The 13,638-nt window shown below is 46.3% G+C and overlaps 1 protein-coding gene across 3 annotated transcripts in view; it reads left to right on the top strand.

The window, feature by feature from the left end:
- MYLK (myosin light chain kinase) overlaps window positions 1-13,638 on the top strand; it is a 389,516-nt gene that overhangs the window by 78,858 nt on the left and 297,020 nt on the right. The window contains exon 1 of one of the 3 annotated variants that reach the window (XM_025212141.1): window positions 7,017-7,070. The exons of the other annotated variants lie outside the window; for them this stretch is intronic. The gene's annotated coding sequence lies outside the window, so the exon portion shown is untranslated. Of the gene's footprint in view, window positions 1-7,016; window positions 7,071-13,638 lie in introns of those variants that run through there. 3 annotated transcript variants of the gene reach the window in all.

Genomic DNA, 13,638 nt, shown 5'->3' with positions numbered 1-13,638 from the left:
CCCCCAAGCCCCCCCCCCCCCCCCCGCAGACCGGAGCCTGGTCGCAGGAAGCAGTGGAGGGCCAGGGCTGCGCCCCAAGCAGCTCCGCCACTGGCTCTCTCCTGCCAGGCTTGGCTCTGTGGGGCTGCGGAGCCACCAGCAGCCAGCTGTGCTTGCGGCCTAGGCTGCGTTCCAAACGGCTTCGCCAGCCCCATGGAACTCAGCCTGGCGGCAGGAGAACCAGTGGCAGAGCGGCTCGGAGTACAGCCCTGGTAGGCACGGCCTGGCGGAGGAAGGCTCTGCAGCCCCACAGAGCTGAGCCTGGTGGCAGAGGCAGGGAAGAGCCACTGGCCAAGGCTGCGCTCAGATCCGTGGTTGTGCTTGGAGTGGCTCTGCCACTGGCTTTTCCACCGCCTCCCGCCACCAGGCTGAGCTGCATGGGGCTGGTGGAACCGCTCAGAGCGCAGCCCTGGCTCTCTCCTGCCTCCCGCCACTGGGCTGCTTCGAAACGCGAAATGTTTTGAAACTTTCTAAAAGTTTTGAGTGCCCACATTTTGTTTCAAAGCCTTTTTTTTTGTTCCAGTTTCGCTGTTTCAAGCTCAAAATGGGTGGAAAAAGCTTTGAAACGAAATGCCCATCGAAATTTTCGCGCAGCCCTACTTGCTAGTGTACATCAAGCCAAACGTACTTGAAGTAGAGAGAGGGGGGAAAAAAAGACTAGCCAAAGACAAGGATCTTTGTATATCTCCCTGGGTTACTCTTTAGTTCCTTGAAAGCTACAGGCACAACATACTGCCGTTGACTTATGTAACCAGCATTGGACCCTGGCTTTCCTCGTTTGGCTTTGGAAATGCCTAGTTAAGTTGCTCTTATTTTGCAACTTCTGCAATAGCGGGTCTGCAGGAGGTAAGAATCTTTAACCTTGAGAATGGGTTGAAGCAAAGAGCTACAAGCTTAGCTTTGTTCCAGCTTGCTGAGCAAAAATCTTATTAGATGGAAGAATAGTGGATTCCTCTTATTGGAATCACTTTGGGAAATGGTGATTTGATTCTATTAACTGGCTGATTTCATTAAAAGGAGATCCATTTTTTTGTGGGTTTTTTTTTTTTTCTTAAAGAATACAGATACTCACTCCTCCCCCACCCACAGCCCCCTGGCCCCCCAGTCCTGCTGGAGGGGGCTCCCAGCTGCCAGGGCTATGGGACCTGGGTGTGCAGCCCCTTCCCCCACCAGGAGGTGGCAGCTGCTGCAGCAGAGCAGAGCCTGGCTCTCCACCTGCTGCTACCCACTGGGCTCAGGCGCAGGGGATGGAGCCAGTTCCCTGGTGTGGTGTGCACTCCCAGAGGGGCAGGGGGAACCTGGCCCCCGCCCGCCCCCTGAGCTGTGTATGGGGCGGGCATGGGTGTGGGCAGTGAGGGTAGCGGCATAGGGCCGCTTTAAAGCTACCATGCACTCAGAGGGTGTGTTACCAGGGAGCCTAGCCCCCAGAAGAGCCACCCACAGCCTGGTCCCACTCCCCACTGGGACCCCAGTCCTGCCCAACTCCCTCCCTATGGCTCAGTTTCTCCCCCTGCCCCACATCACCATTTACCCATGGGAGCTGCTCTCCAGGCTGCCTGGGGCCATGTACATGCACATAGCATCCCTCTGCCTGATTGCCCTCCTCCTGCTCCTTCCCAGCCTGCTGCAGGCTGCAACTTGGCCCACCTGCAGAGGGCTCCTCACAAAACTGCAAGATCCCCTGGTTCTCTGGTAAACTGATTCCAAAAACCACAAATCGTGATTCTAATGTACATGTAAAATCACTCGCTGTAATAATATACAAATGGTTTTGGTTTCCCCATATTGATTCAAATAAGTGGCAGATTCTATAAAGCAGATTCTACCAGCGATTCTATAAAGCAGAATCTACTGTAATTCCCTTTCTTTGTCTTGTCCCATGAGGGACTTTTAAGATCCAGAAAAGGCCTGGTAGTGTCATGGTAAATCCTCACTGCACCGGTCAGACTGCTGCCAATTACTGTCAAGTACCAGCCTCACAATTTATCACAAGTTCTCAGGAAAAAAATTTGCCATGGATGGGTGACCATCTTGTTCCATTAGATTGTCCATATGTGGGTGCTTCCTCTCATCTTAAGATAATGATCTACCGCTGCACCAATTCTTATAACCTTATGAGAAACTGTAAGAGCTTTTAATCAGTAATACTCTAGTCTAAACAGATGTTGTTCACACCATCTCCTGGACCCCATTGCACATGTAGTTGAAACTGCACGAGCCTCTCCCAAAGCCGTATCACATTACACGCTCCAGCCTTGTGCCCTGTCATTTGCACCTTCTCTGAATCTTTTTCAGTATTCCTACTTCCTGTTTCAGTCACAGATTTTCAAGCTGGAACGTGCTGAGTCCTTCCAACCTCAAGGCCCTTTGTAGTGCATTTCCTTGCCCTAGCAGCTTTTAAAGGTCCTTGGGATTTTTGTGATGAAAATAACACAGGTGTAAAGTTCTGTTTCATGACTTTGTTTCCTACAAATTGTAGCTTCACTCCATCAACATTTTACTGAAAGCTACTTCCTCTGTAAATCCCCTTTAAAAACTGATAGGCAGCTGTAGTTCATACAGGCAAACGTACATGGGTTTGGGTTTCTTTTTCAAACGCACTCATTTTAAATGGGGCAGACTTCAAGGCAACATCAGCATCAGATTATCTATAACAAGCTCAGGCAGGATGTAAGTTTCTGAACACCTCTGTCTGGGAGTGCTCTGAAAGTTGTATCCCTGCTTCTCTCCCTCCTAGGAACTAGGCTGGGAACTTGCAAGTTTCAAAATACTGTTCAAAATACTAGATCTGCCCCTGTTACAGTAGCAGAGAAAACCTTTGGTATCTGGCACAAGTATAACTGATGCAGCAGCGTCTGCTGACACTTGTAGAGAGCCTAAAACAACAAACTGAGGTGTGAGTTTCCACAGTTACTTCCATTGATAGCTAATTCAGAAGCCTCCGACAATGCTTTCAAGGTCAACATTTACGTTGCCAGGATTCATGGAGCACATGGGGAATGGAAGATCTGCAGTTCGTCTTTTTGATGACGCAATTTGAGGTGGATGGTGGGGGAGTGGGGTATCTCAGCTTTCAAAAATCTGGAAAAAGCTGCCTGAAAGGCACAATTCTGCCCTTAAAAGTTTGCTAGTGATGTAATTATACAGGGCAGAATGGGATGGCTGAAGGCCCATGGCAAGAGTCAATGAGAGAAAATGTGAGAGCATGAGAGAGCCTGCATGGATTTCCTTTCTTCCCTAAAATGTTTCAGTTGGAGTCAGTCATGCGCTTTTTCATTGGCCCACTTCACGGTCTCTGAACTCTTGGCCACTCTTTGAGGCATTCTTAACATTTTGTCCCTTTGCCAGACTTGCTGTGGGTACCTAGGTAGCGAGGAGGCGGGGAGGGGGTGCAGTTACTCAGGGAGGAATGGGCTTTAAAGGAAGGCGGGGAACATGTGCCATGTTTAGTCTTTGCCGAGGACTGCAAAGAGGAGGGGTTTATCCCAATTTCATTTATTACTGCAAGACACTGAATACTTCACTTTGAAGGGACAGATTGCTGCTACTTTCCAGTTCTGCTCAGGGAAGTTTGGGTTGATTGGCCCTTTAAAAAATGGCTTTGTGCTCATTTTAAATTATAGAACATTGAAGAAATTACTTGTAGAGGTTCATATTTCAATAAAGCTCCAGCTGCTTAATTACCATCTTGAAAGGCTGAAATGTACCAAGAATCTTATTCTTCCTCTTTCTCCATCTCGAGCAGGCCTCAAGCCTTGGTTGCTCTAATTACAAATGGCTTGTAATAATGCCAGATATGCTATATAGCTAGAGGACCTTAGGTTTACAATTTGGGGAAAATGGCTGATTAAAAAGTGTTTTGGTTTGGAGTCAAGAGGCAGTGGAGTTATAGCAGTTGAAGGCATGCGGTGTGGAAAGATAAAATGCTAGCTGTCCAAGGAAAATATGTATTTGATGAGAGCAAAAACAAATTGTGTGTAAAAGCAAAAAAAAAAGATAAGCCCTGGAGATTGCTGAGATTATAGAAGTTAGTGATAGCAAAATTCTGTTATACTGAGTCATCCCCTTGTGAGAGCAGGATATGCAGTCCCCTTTATAGAGTTTATATTGGATATTAATATGTGATATTGTGGTGGTCTTAGCTCACAATGTAAAAGGCCAGCTCATAGACCTGATCTGAAGTCCATGTAACTGAATAGCAAGATTTGGACTGACTCATGGGTTTTTGCTTCAGGCCCACAGTTCCCACAGAGGCTTTGAGCCACTGAGATAATTCTGGCATTTTCTTTCCCCTTACATATTTTTTTTAACATGTTTTCTTTGTCTTGGGGCTTCATATGACTGTCCTTTGATCAACAATTATTCTTCTAGTTAAGTGTCTTTCATTTCTCTGCAGGCTGTACCCCCAATCTTCTATTCTGGCCTATTTGGTTCCTGTTTTCAGTACATAAAGAAGCCTAAAAAGACAAAATACTTAAGCAAATACCCATACAACACAGCTTTGCCATTGTGCAGAGCCAGGCTTGAACCATGCTCGAGTCGCACTCCATTCTAATTTGATATGGGTCCTGGGTTAAACTTCTTCTGCCTGGAATAGCTTAGGCAGAACTGATCCTTCCCTTAATGGAGCTGTTGGACTACATAACTTTCTGCAGTCCCTTTTCTCCAGTTCCATTATTACCCCTTAACTAATGCATTTTATACAGCTTCAAAAGGAAGGGATGTATGTAATAGCCTATTTTCTTGCATACTCCTGGACTTTTTTTCTCAAAAACTAGCTAATGGACATTGTAGTGCATATATATGCGAGAAATATGGTAAGACCAGTTTCTGCCAGTTACTGGGTAAAAGCAAAAGTAAAATCTGCATACAACTGGCATAGAGCAGAATGATGAACAGGTTCAACTCTTGTTACTTAGTAACTTACTACAAGGAAAGCTCTCTTGTTCTTCATTCCACCTTTCAAACACAAGATGCATATTTTATTTTAGGGTGTGCTGTATGCAAGATAATATATTAGAACACTGGAAAGATTTAAAATCTAAGTACTGTTGTAGTTCCAGGTCCCTTCTTTATTTGCCAGTTTTCTTCATGAGATCTCATGGGTTCTTCCTAGGCTGTCCCTCACTGCTAAATTCCTCCTTACCGCCTTTTCTTGACCTACCTGCAGTGAGTTACATCTGCTTGGTTGTTTTCTGGGATACTTTAATCCTGCAGATGACCTAACTCTCCTTCAAGCTATGGAATACTGATGGTGTGTAAGGACTGGTGGTCTTGTCATCCCATTTGAAAGAGTTGGGTATTAGTCATCTGGCTAAATTCTTTGAAGAGCAGATCCCTGATCCTGTTACTAGATTGCATATTGCCTTTTGTTGTGCGTTGCTAAAGCAGTTGCATCTTATTCCATTAGTGGCTGCATTTTGCTGTTGGGCATGACCATTAACATTCATAAATTATAATACTTGTAAAACAGTTGAGGTGAAAGGGTCATATCAGTGTAACATGCTATTGTACCATTGTTCTAGATACTATAGCATCTTCCCAATGGACCAGACTTAAAGATCAGCTTTGTTTTCCAGTGACTGAATCCAGCCAAGGCCTTTCATATCCAATTTCTGGAAACTACTGAAATGGATTGTTTTAAACTCTAATACACAGTTCCCTATTACCAAGAAGGATGCGTTCATTGCCAGCATGGTAAGGGTTCTGAAAGTGGATTACATTAGCCTTTTGTTTGAAATCAATTGAGTTTACAACTCCACTTCAAAGTCTTTACAGCTTTAGAATAGAGCTCCCAGAAACTGTTTAACAAGTCAATGCTTCCATGGGATTTTCAGTGTTCTGTCTTTCTCTATGGGAGGAAAGATTGCATTTTCAGTTTACTGAAGGAAGGCATTACAGAGCATTTAAAAGCCTATTAAGTTTTCTCTTGGAACAGGTTAGATAGCTTTCATACAGGTATACATGCCTCTTTACATAATGAGTGGTGGCTGCTTCATAAGGCTCCAGGGCATTCTTATGTTAAAGACTTATCTGACATATGATGGCTTTATCTGGACATGCCAAGGATTAATTCATTCTTGACACCATTGTCTAACAGAAGCATAGAAAAATGGATCTGCAGGGCATCTTAAGAGGCCATCTAATCCAAACACGTACTCGAGCTTATTTCAGTTTTCTTTTTAATATTTATGTAAGGCAGAGCAGTCCTGTTTATTTTGCCCCTTGGGCTAGATGTGGCCCATGGGGCTTTTCATGGGCTAAATGCCCTGGGGGGAGGGGGGCAGTGTGGCATCTGCATGGTTACCAGAGCCACTGCATTAGCACAGCTCCAGAACCGGGGGGAGGAGCCACCACTGCTTGGCCCCAGCCCTTTTCCCACAGACACCAATTTGTCACAAGCACTGACTGAAAACCCTGAATTTGGTGGTGGGCAAGGGGATGGCGGGCAAGGGGATATGAGGTGGGCAAGGGGATATGATCAGTGACAGTGTTCACCCTTTGCATTTTGGAGCTGTGCAGAGGAGCCCTGTGGGCTGCAGTTTAACTCCTCACAGGCCACAAGTGCCCTGAGGGCTGCCACTTGGACAGCCCTGCTGCAAAGATTTGTGTGCTCCATCATGCTTAGCCAGAGCAGATTCTCAGACAGTTAGCCTGTCCACTTGAAGGTATTAGTAGTAGTAATAGTAGCAGTATTTGCTTTTTGAACGAAGAGAGCACATTCTCCCTGGGAAAAGTGAGATGGCATTGGATTTAAGCAGTTTTGTGCACTTTTACACTCACTGTATGATCACCGAAGAGTTTACCTCATCCTATTGCAGAATCCATGGTGACCTCCTCCTGTCCTGAAGGACTTTGTTTTTCTTGATCATTTGCATTGCTTTTACTGAAACTGGCAAACCAGGGCGTCTCAGTTTAAAGCCAGTTCAGTTCTACTGAAAAAATGAGTTTTACAGGCTTGCTTTTTTTTACCAGTACTTGTGATGAAAAGGCTGTTGACAGGAGGAGGCAGAAGGAGAAGAGAGATGTAGGTAGGTAAGTGCCATTGTTTGACTGAATGTTTTCATCTTGGCCCCCTCATTCATAGTTCATGAGTGGAGAGTGGTACAGCTGTGCTCCATATCAAATGGGTCTGCAGCGTTTTTGGGCAGAGTGCCAAAAACACCCCAGTGTCGACCTGTAAGATGTTGGTGTGCCAGGGGCAGACAGTGGGGAGCCGCAAGGGGCCTGATCTTTGTTGTGGCAGTGCAGCCCCAGCCCCTTCCCTGCCATCACAACAAGGATCTGGCCTCTCGGAGCTCCTCCACTGTCCGCCCAGACGTGCATGCACCCACTGCTGCGGGGCTCTGCAAACCTTGGTGAAGCACCTTGCAGCCTCCTGGCCACCTGCCACAGCTCCAGCAGGCAGCAGGGAGGCTGCAAGCAGCTGCATGGACGTCTGCAGAGCCCTGGCCTGGCTCATGGCTGGCAGCAGATGCCTTTGCACCTCCGGCCAGATGGTGGGGGAGTTGCAAGTGGCCCGATCCGTGTTGTAGCTGTGCAGTCCTGGTCCCTTCCCCATTGTCTACCCTGAGGTGTGCATGGCAAGCAAAATGCCTTTGGGTGCCACACTGCCACACTCTGGGGCACATGCCAGAGGTTGCTGATCCCTGGTATAGAGCTTACAGTTCCTTTAACAGAGAAGGAGTCCTTTTCACTTTCAACCTCTGCACTGGCCTGCCAGAGGAAATCTGATCAGTATAGGTATTTCTTAAGTCAGGAACAGAGGCAGCACATCAGGGCTCCCCTTGCATGGGCAATGCAATAAATTGGGTCTCTAGAAATGCTAATCATAATTCTTCCACATTTAGGTTAGGAAATAGGACTCATTCCTAGCTTGTACTCCAGGGCAAGGCCTGTTTAGGGATACTGGTATCAGGGTGCCAGATCCTCTCTTGACTTTTCTGTGCATTTAGTAGAGAATAAAGAACAAGATACTACTAGATATTTTATTTTAACTTTCCAACAGAATATAAATATTGTGAAAATAGATTCATAGCTTTTTCAGGCTGCCCTTTCTTCTGTTGGGCTCTTCTACCATTCTCATCTACAATGCATCCAAAAACATCAGTCCAGTTTTCCTATCTGTCACAAACAATTTTGAGCCTGCCATTAATTTTCCTTAGATGTTGGTCTGTCTGCTGGGCATGGGTATCCAACCAGTTATTTGAACAGATGGGTGACACAAATTGCCCTCAAAAGTTGTCAGCACCAAAAAGGAGATTTTAGAAATTTGACCTTTAAACCTTTTGCACATGAGCACTCATGGTTGGGCTATTGGGGTGGGGATCAAACCTGGGCTCCCTTGATCTGAAAGCAGTCTGTTATTCCCTGAGCTAAAGACTTAACCCGTGATCCTATTCCACCCCATAGGCTTCTAAGTGATATTAAAGTCAATAAACTAATGCTTAGACAAACCAGCTTGAGTCCCTGAAAAAAAAACATTAGTGCCAAAAGTATGTGTATGTGACCGGGGGGCCCTTCTCAGACCTTTTCATGACTTACTCTTAATGCTAAGGTGAAGGGGTGTTACAAGAATGGATGCATTAGCAGTTTTTCATGGATTGCACTAAGACATCTAAGTACCACTTGGATCTTTAATAGGTAGAAAATAAGATGTGAGACCACCACTGGAATACTGTGTCTAGTTCTGGGCTCCACAATTCCAAAAGGACGTGGAGAAGCTCGAGAGAGGACAGCCATGTGAATGATTAGAGGACAAGAGAGCAGGCCTTATGAGGACAGGCTGGGAGACATGGTACTTTTCAGACTGAAGAAGCATAGGCTTGGGGGTGACTTGGTGGCAGCCTATAAGTATATAAGGGGTGTGTACCAGGAACTGGGAGAATGTCTGTTTACCAGGGCACCCCAAGGGAAGACAAGGTCCAACAGTCACAAACTCTTGGAAGGCTATTTTAGGCTGGATGTAAGGGAAAACTTTTTTTTTTACTGTTTGAGTCCCCAGGGCCTGCAACAGACTCCCCCAGAGGTGGTGCAGGCATCTACTCTGGGTTCCTTTAAGAAACACTTGGATGCCTATCTTGCTGGGATAATTTGACCCCTGCTGCCTGCCTGCTCTTTGGGCGGGGGCTGAACCCGATGATCTTGCGAGGTCCCTTCCAGCCCTAATGTCTATGAAATCTATGTGGTCCACAGGCATTTCTGTTGAAGGCTGTAGCAGTCTTGTACCTAGGTTGCTCAGCCATGAGTCCAGAGCTGCCCTATGTAAACAATAGTTTACACATTGAATCCTGGTTTGCTTTAAAATCCAAACACTAGTTTAGACAAAAATATGAGAAGTTATTTCCTGAGGCTGATATCCCTTGTACATCTTTCCCATCAGCTACTTTATACATTCTTGGATAGCTCTCCAAAGTTGATACCTACTTCCTAGCACTAGAGTCAGCCACTGGGACCACAAGGGAAGTGTCACATGCTGAATGACCAGCATTGCATCCTTGCACACTGCATCCTTGCACACACAAGAGTGCCTTGCAGCCTTCCACCCAACTCCTGCCCCAGATCATGCCTTCTTACCATGTGAAACCTAAAAAGTATAACACAGCAGTCCCCAACCTTGGGTCATGACCCAAATGAGGCTTGCAGGGGCAATGCTGGCAGCACTGCACACAAAGGATGAGCTGCACCGCGCCGCATGCCGAGAACTCCCTGTGGCTGCACTTCGCTCCCAGCAGCAGGTTACGGCAAAAATAGATTGGGAACCACTGGTATAACAGCACTAAGGATGTTTGGCTGCAGCCTGTACTTGTTCCCCATCAGACTGACAGTTCAGCTCTGGTTTTGAATATGAGTATACTTTTTGGCTGTCATTTTATGTTAGCTGAGATTTACATTTAAGAAGTTTTCAACCTCATTCATAGAGTTTAGGAGAAATTTTGTAAATATTGCAGAGTACCTTTGCTTGGCTGACTCAGTCCTTTGAGTGAACATTTCTTCATGTCGCATGCCTTTCTTTGAAATGCATTGATCTAACCACTAAAGAGTAGGATGGAGAGAGAACTCCAGGCCACCTGGCAGCGAGGCTGAGATTACTGTAATTATATGCCCCAGCAGAGGCTCTGATCAGTGTACAGCAGGTGTGCCCATGTCATTCACTGAAGATTTAGCTGGGCTTCTAGTGAAATTTTGACCCATTTGTATTTTAGCCTCCCTTTGATAATCACTTCAGAAGCTTAGTGTAGAAGTATAATTTTTAACCCATCTATATTTGTAATGTGCTCTCCTGGGTGTCAGCTACAGGATTAAGCCTCACAGATATAGCTCCATAGTAGATGTGCACTGAGATATCAGTTGCATATTGAATCGGCACTGAATAAAAGGAAAATTAACATTATTGGCTATTGGCTTTTTTTGGTGGGTGTAGCCAGTAATGTCATGATTAAATATAATATGCCTTCTGGCTGTGGCCCCCAGATGTCGTATGCATGCGCACAGCTGGACACATGCACCTGTCCAGGAACAGCTGGACAGCCATCGTGTCCTGCACACATGCACTGTGGACAGCAGCACCCTGCAGGTAAGTCTGTGGAGGGAGTAGGCTGGGGGCTGGGGGTGCTGCCCAGCCCAAGGCAGTGAATGGGACCTGGGACAAGGAGCAGGATGGAGCCATGGGCAGCTCGTCCAGGAGGTGCAGGGGGGCAGCACCCTGCCACTGTACACACCCCCTGAAGGTGGCATAGTGGGGCACGTCCCCCCCCCGATTTGTGGTCGGGGCAGGTGCAGGCTGCTTGCTGTGGGCTCGGGGCTCTCTGCTTTGCTGCCTTGCCTTTGGGAGCCCTGTGCTGGCTACACATTCCCTTCCTGCCCAGCAGCAATGGGGGCAGCAAGTTGTGTCTTCTGCTGCCGGGCGGGCAGGGGACATGTGGCTGATGCAGGGCCCACAGTGGGCAGCCTGCATCCTCCTTCACCTCACTTGGCTATGCTCTGGTTTAAAAGCATCCCCGCGCTTAAAAATGGTTGTGGCAGTGCTTGAAAAAATGCTCATTTGACCAACTTTATTTCAAGTGCCCCTGCTGCCATTTTTAAGTGTTGGGATGCTGATTCCCTGGACAAGCTTCCTGCGGATCTATCATGCTCCCTTCCCTGGCCCTGCATCCCATTCACTGCCCTGTTTGGGCAGTGGCCCCAGCCTCTGCCCCTGCCCCACTCCCTCCCTCACCATGGGGGCCATGATCTGCACCCCACCCCACGTCCCTTCCCTCCTCCATGCACAGCCTTACTTGCAGGGAGCTTCTCTCTCTGCTGCCCAGCTGCATTCCTGTAAAGCAGACATCAGATCCGTATCTGCCAATATGACTGATTAATAATCAGTTGTTGGTATTGGCCAAGAAAATCTTTATTGATGCACCCCTACTCCATGCAGTAAGTTAGTCATTACCACCACTGTAATGGCCCGCTTGGATCTAGGTAGACAACAGCTCTTCTGTTTTGCAAAAACTGATGAGACTTCAAAATGTTCCCATTTGCTTTGGGTTAAATCCAAGACCTTTTGAGGGTTTTTTTCCTTTCTTTTTTAATGGGAGAATGCACATATCCCCACAGAATAGCTACAACCTCAGTGGATAGGGCTCTTAGGTTTTGAGTAGGGGCAAACCGATAGAGATTTGGGGGGCTGATACTGATAGCCAGTTTTTAAGGAAGCATATCAGGCACCCTTTCCCTCCCACATCCCAAGCATGCGGTTCTGTGGCGCGTGAAGATCTTTTTCACACCTTGTAGTTGTGCCCAGAAATTGTCCTTGTTAAAACTGGAATATACATTATGCAGAAATGGTTGGTTTTGACAAATGGACTAGTTTTTGAACAAATCCCACAACCCCCTGAGGGATCTGCTCAGGTTGTTCCTATTTGTATTGTCTCTGATAATTAAAGCAAGGTTTGGCTTTGTGGTCCCATATGGAAACGCCCATTCTCTGTAGACTGTACTACAGCCTTGGACTGCTTGGTCGGTCATCATTGCACAGAATTCCCTGGCTTCTATAGTACGGGGTTAAGACATCGTTGACAATGCCCAATTGAATCATACTTTAAATATAGTGAGGGGACACTTGTATTACAAGTGGGTAACCTGGTCCCTGCATCAGAGCTGTACTTGGAAGATCTGTTCTTACATCCCCTTCCAGTGGTGGTAGTGGGAGAAAATAGCATTGTGTGGACCAGCCTACGCTGGACTTTTCATGCTGGATATGTAACTTCTGGTTATGATATCTTGGTTGCTTTAAAGCGCACAAGTGCTGAAATCTACAGTGTAGCTTGTTAGAAATAGGGCATTTGTTTTGGCCTTCGATCGAAGCTGTGTAACAAGGAAAGAGCCAGAATAAACACAGGCCTGTGCCGCCTGTAGAATGAACATCCTGATATACACTTGGGATGATTTTTGCAACAATAACACCTACAAGTAATTTCTAAATGCTTCCTCCCTTCTGCCATTCAATGTATCTTCTAAAAACAAGCTCTTCTATCATAGGCATTGGGTTCCCTACTTTTTCAGAAGGAAGAAAAAGGTTTAATGCTATTTGTTCAAGCCAGCCAGCAACCTACTGTTTATAATCCTAAATATCCTAAAATATGTTCTCAATTACCCTGTGCATATTTTTAAAGAATTAAATTTCCATCAAAGGATTTTGTGAGCTCTTTGATCTTACTGTGTCTAAAGAGCCCAATCTGACTGGAGATAATTTTGTCTGAGCACATATGGCAGACTTGTAACAAATGTGGCCTTTGTGGGGGTGTGACTTCTAAGAGATCCAGTCTGTCTATTAACATAGTAAGCGTTGGCTTCCAGCGACGGTGTGGAGTGAGCAACTGCGGACTGGAGCTGAAGAAGGAGCTTGGGTTCTTTGTCCTGCACGATGTGCATTTTTCCCCTGTCGGCTTTATAATCAAAATGTGCTATTTAGTTGTTTAGCATCTCTGGATGGATTGTGCGCTCTGCAACCCAGGCCTGTTATAAGAACCAGAAGTCAGGGGAACTGATGGTGGTGATGGTATTATTTGTAGTAGGTCTTTAGAGACTGTAGCTAAGATTGGCACCTCATTGTGCTTGATGCGTGAGTGCATGGCAAGAGGTTGTCTTGCACCAAAAATCTTGCAGTCTCCATTGACAAAGGCAAAGTGGGGTTGGAAGGAGAAAGGGGCAGGAAGGTGAAGCAACTTGTCTGTGGTTACACAACAAGTCAGTGGCTGAGCTAGAACTAGAACCTGGGTCTTCAGAGTCTTAGGCTAGGGATAGAAGTTGCACATAAACCAGTTTAAGTGATCAGAAACTGGTTTCAACCTGTAATAGAACAGAAGTTCAGTGCACATAAACCAGTTTCAAAATGGCTGGAACTGGTTTAAGATGAACCTGGTTGAATGTAGCATCAGACTTAACTGTTTTGGGTCAAACCAGTTTTTGAACCTTCTGTCCCATTCTTTTTCCTGGTTCAAGTTAAATCAAAGTCCTCCAGTATCTCAGCATGCTTTCCAGCCCTGGACTGGTCTGTGCTGTCTGCTCCAGCAGAGAAGGGTTGGCGGAGGGAGGAGACGGGAACTGCCCTGC

This window comes from Alligator sinensis, unplaced genomic scaffold (assembly GCF_000455745.1).
Source record: "Alligator sinensis unplaced genomic scaffold, ASM45574v1 scaffold1226_1, whole genome shotgun sequence".
Lineage (NCBI taxonomy): Eukaryota > Metazoa > Chordata > Crocodylia > Alligatoridae > Alligator > Alligator sinensis.
Note: the sequence above shows the minus strand (reverse complement) of the source record. Positions and strands in the feature narration are given on the sequence as shown.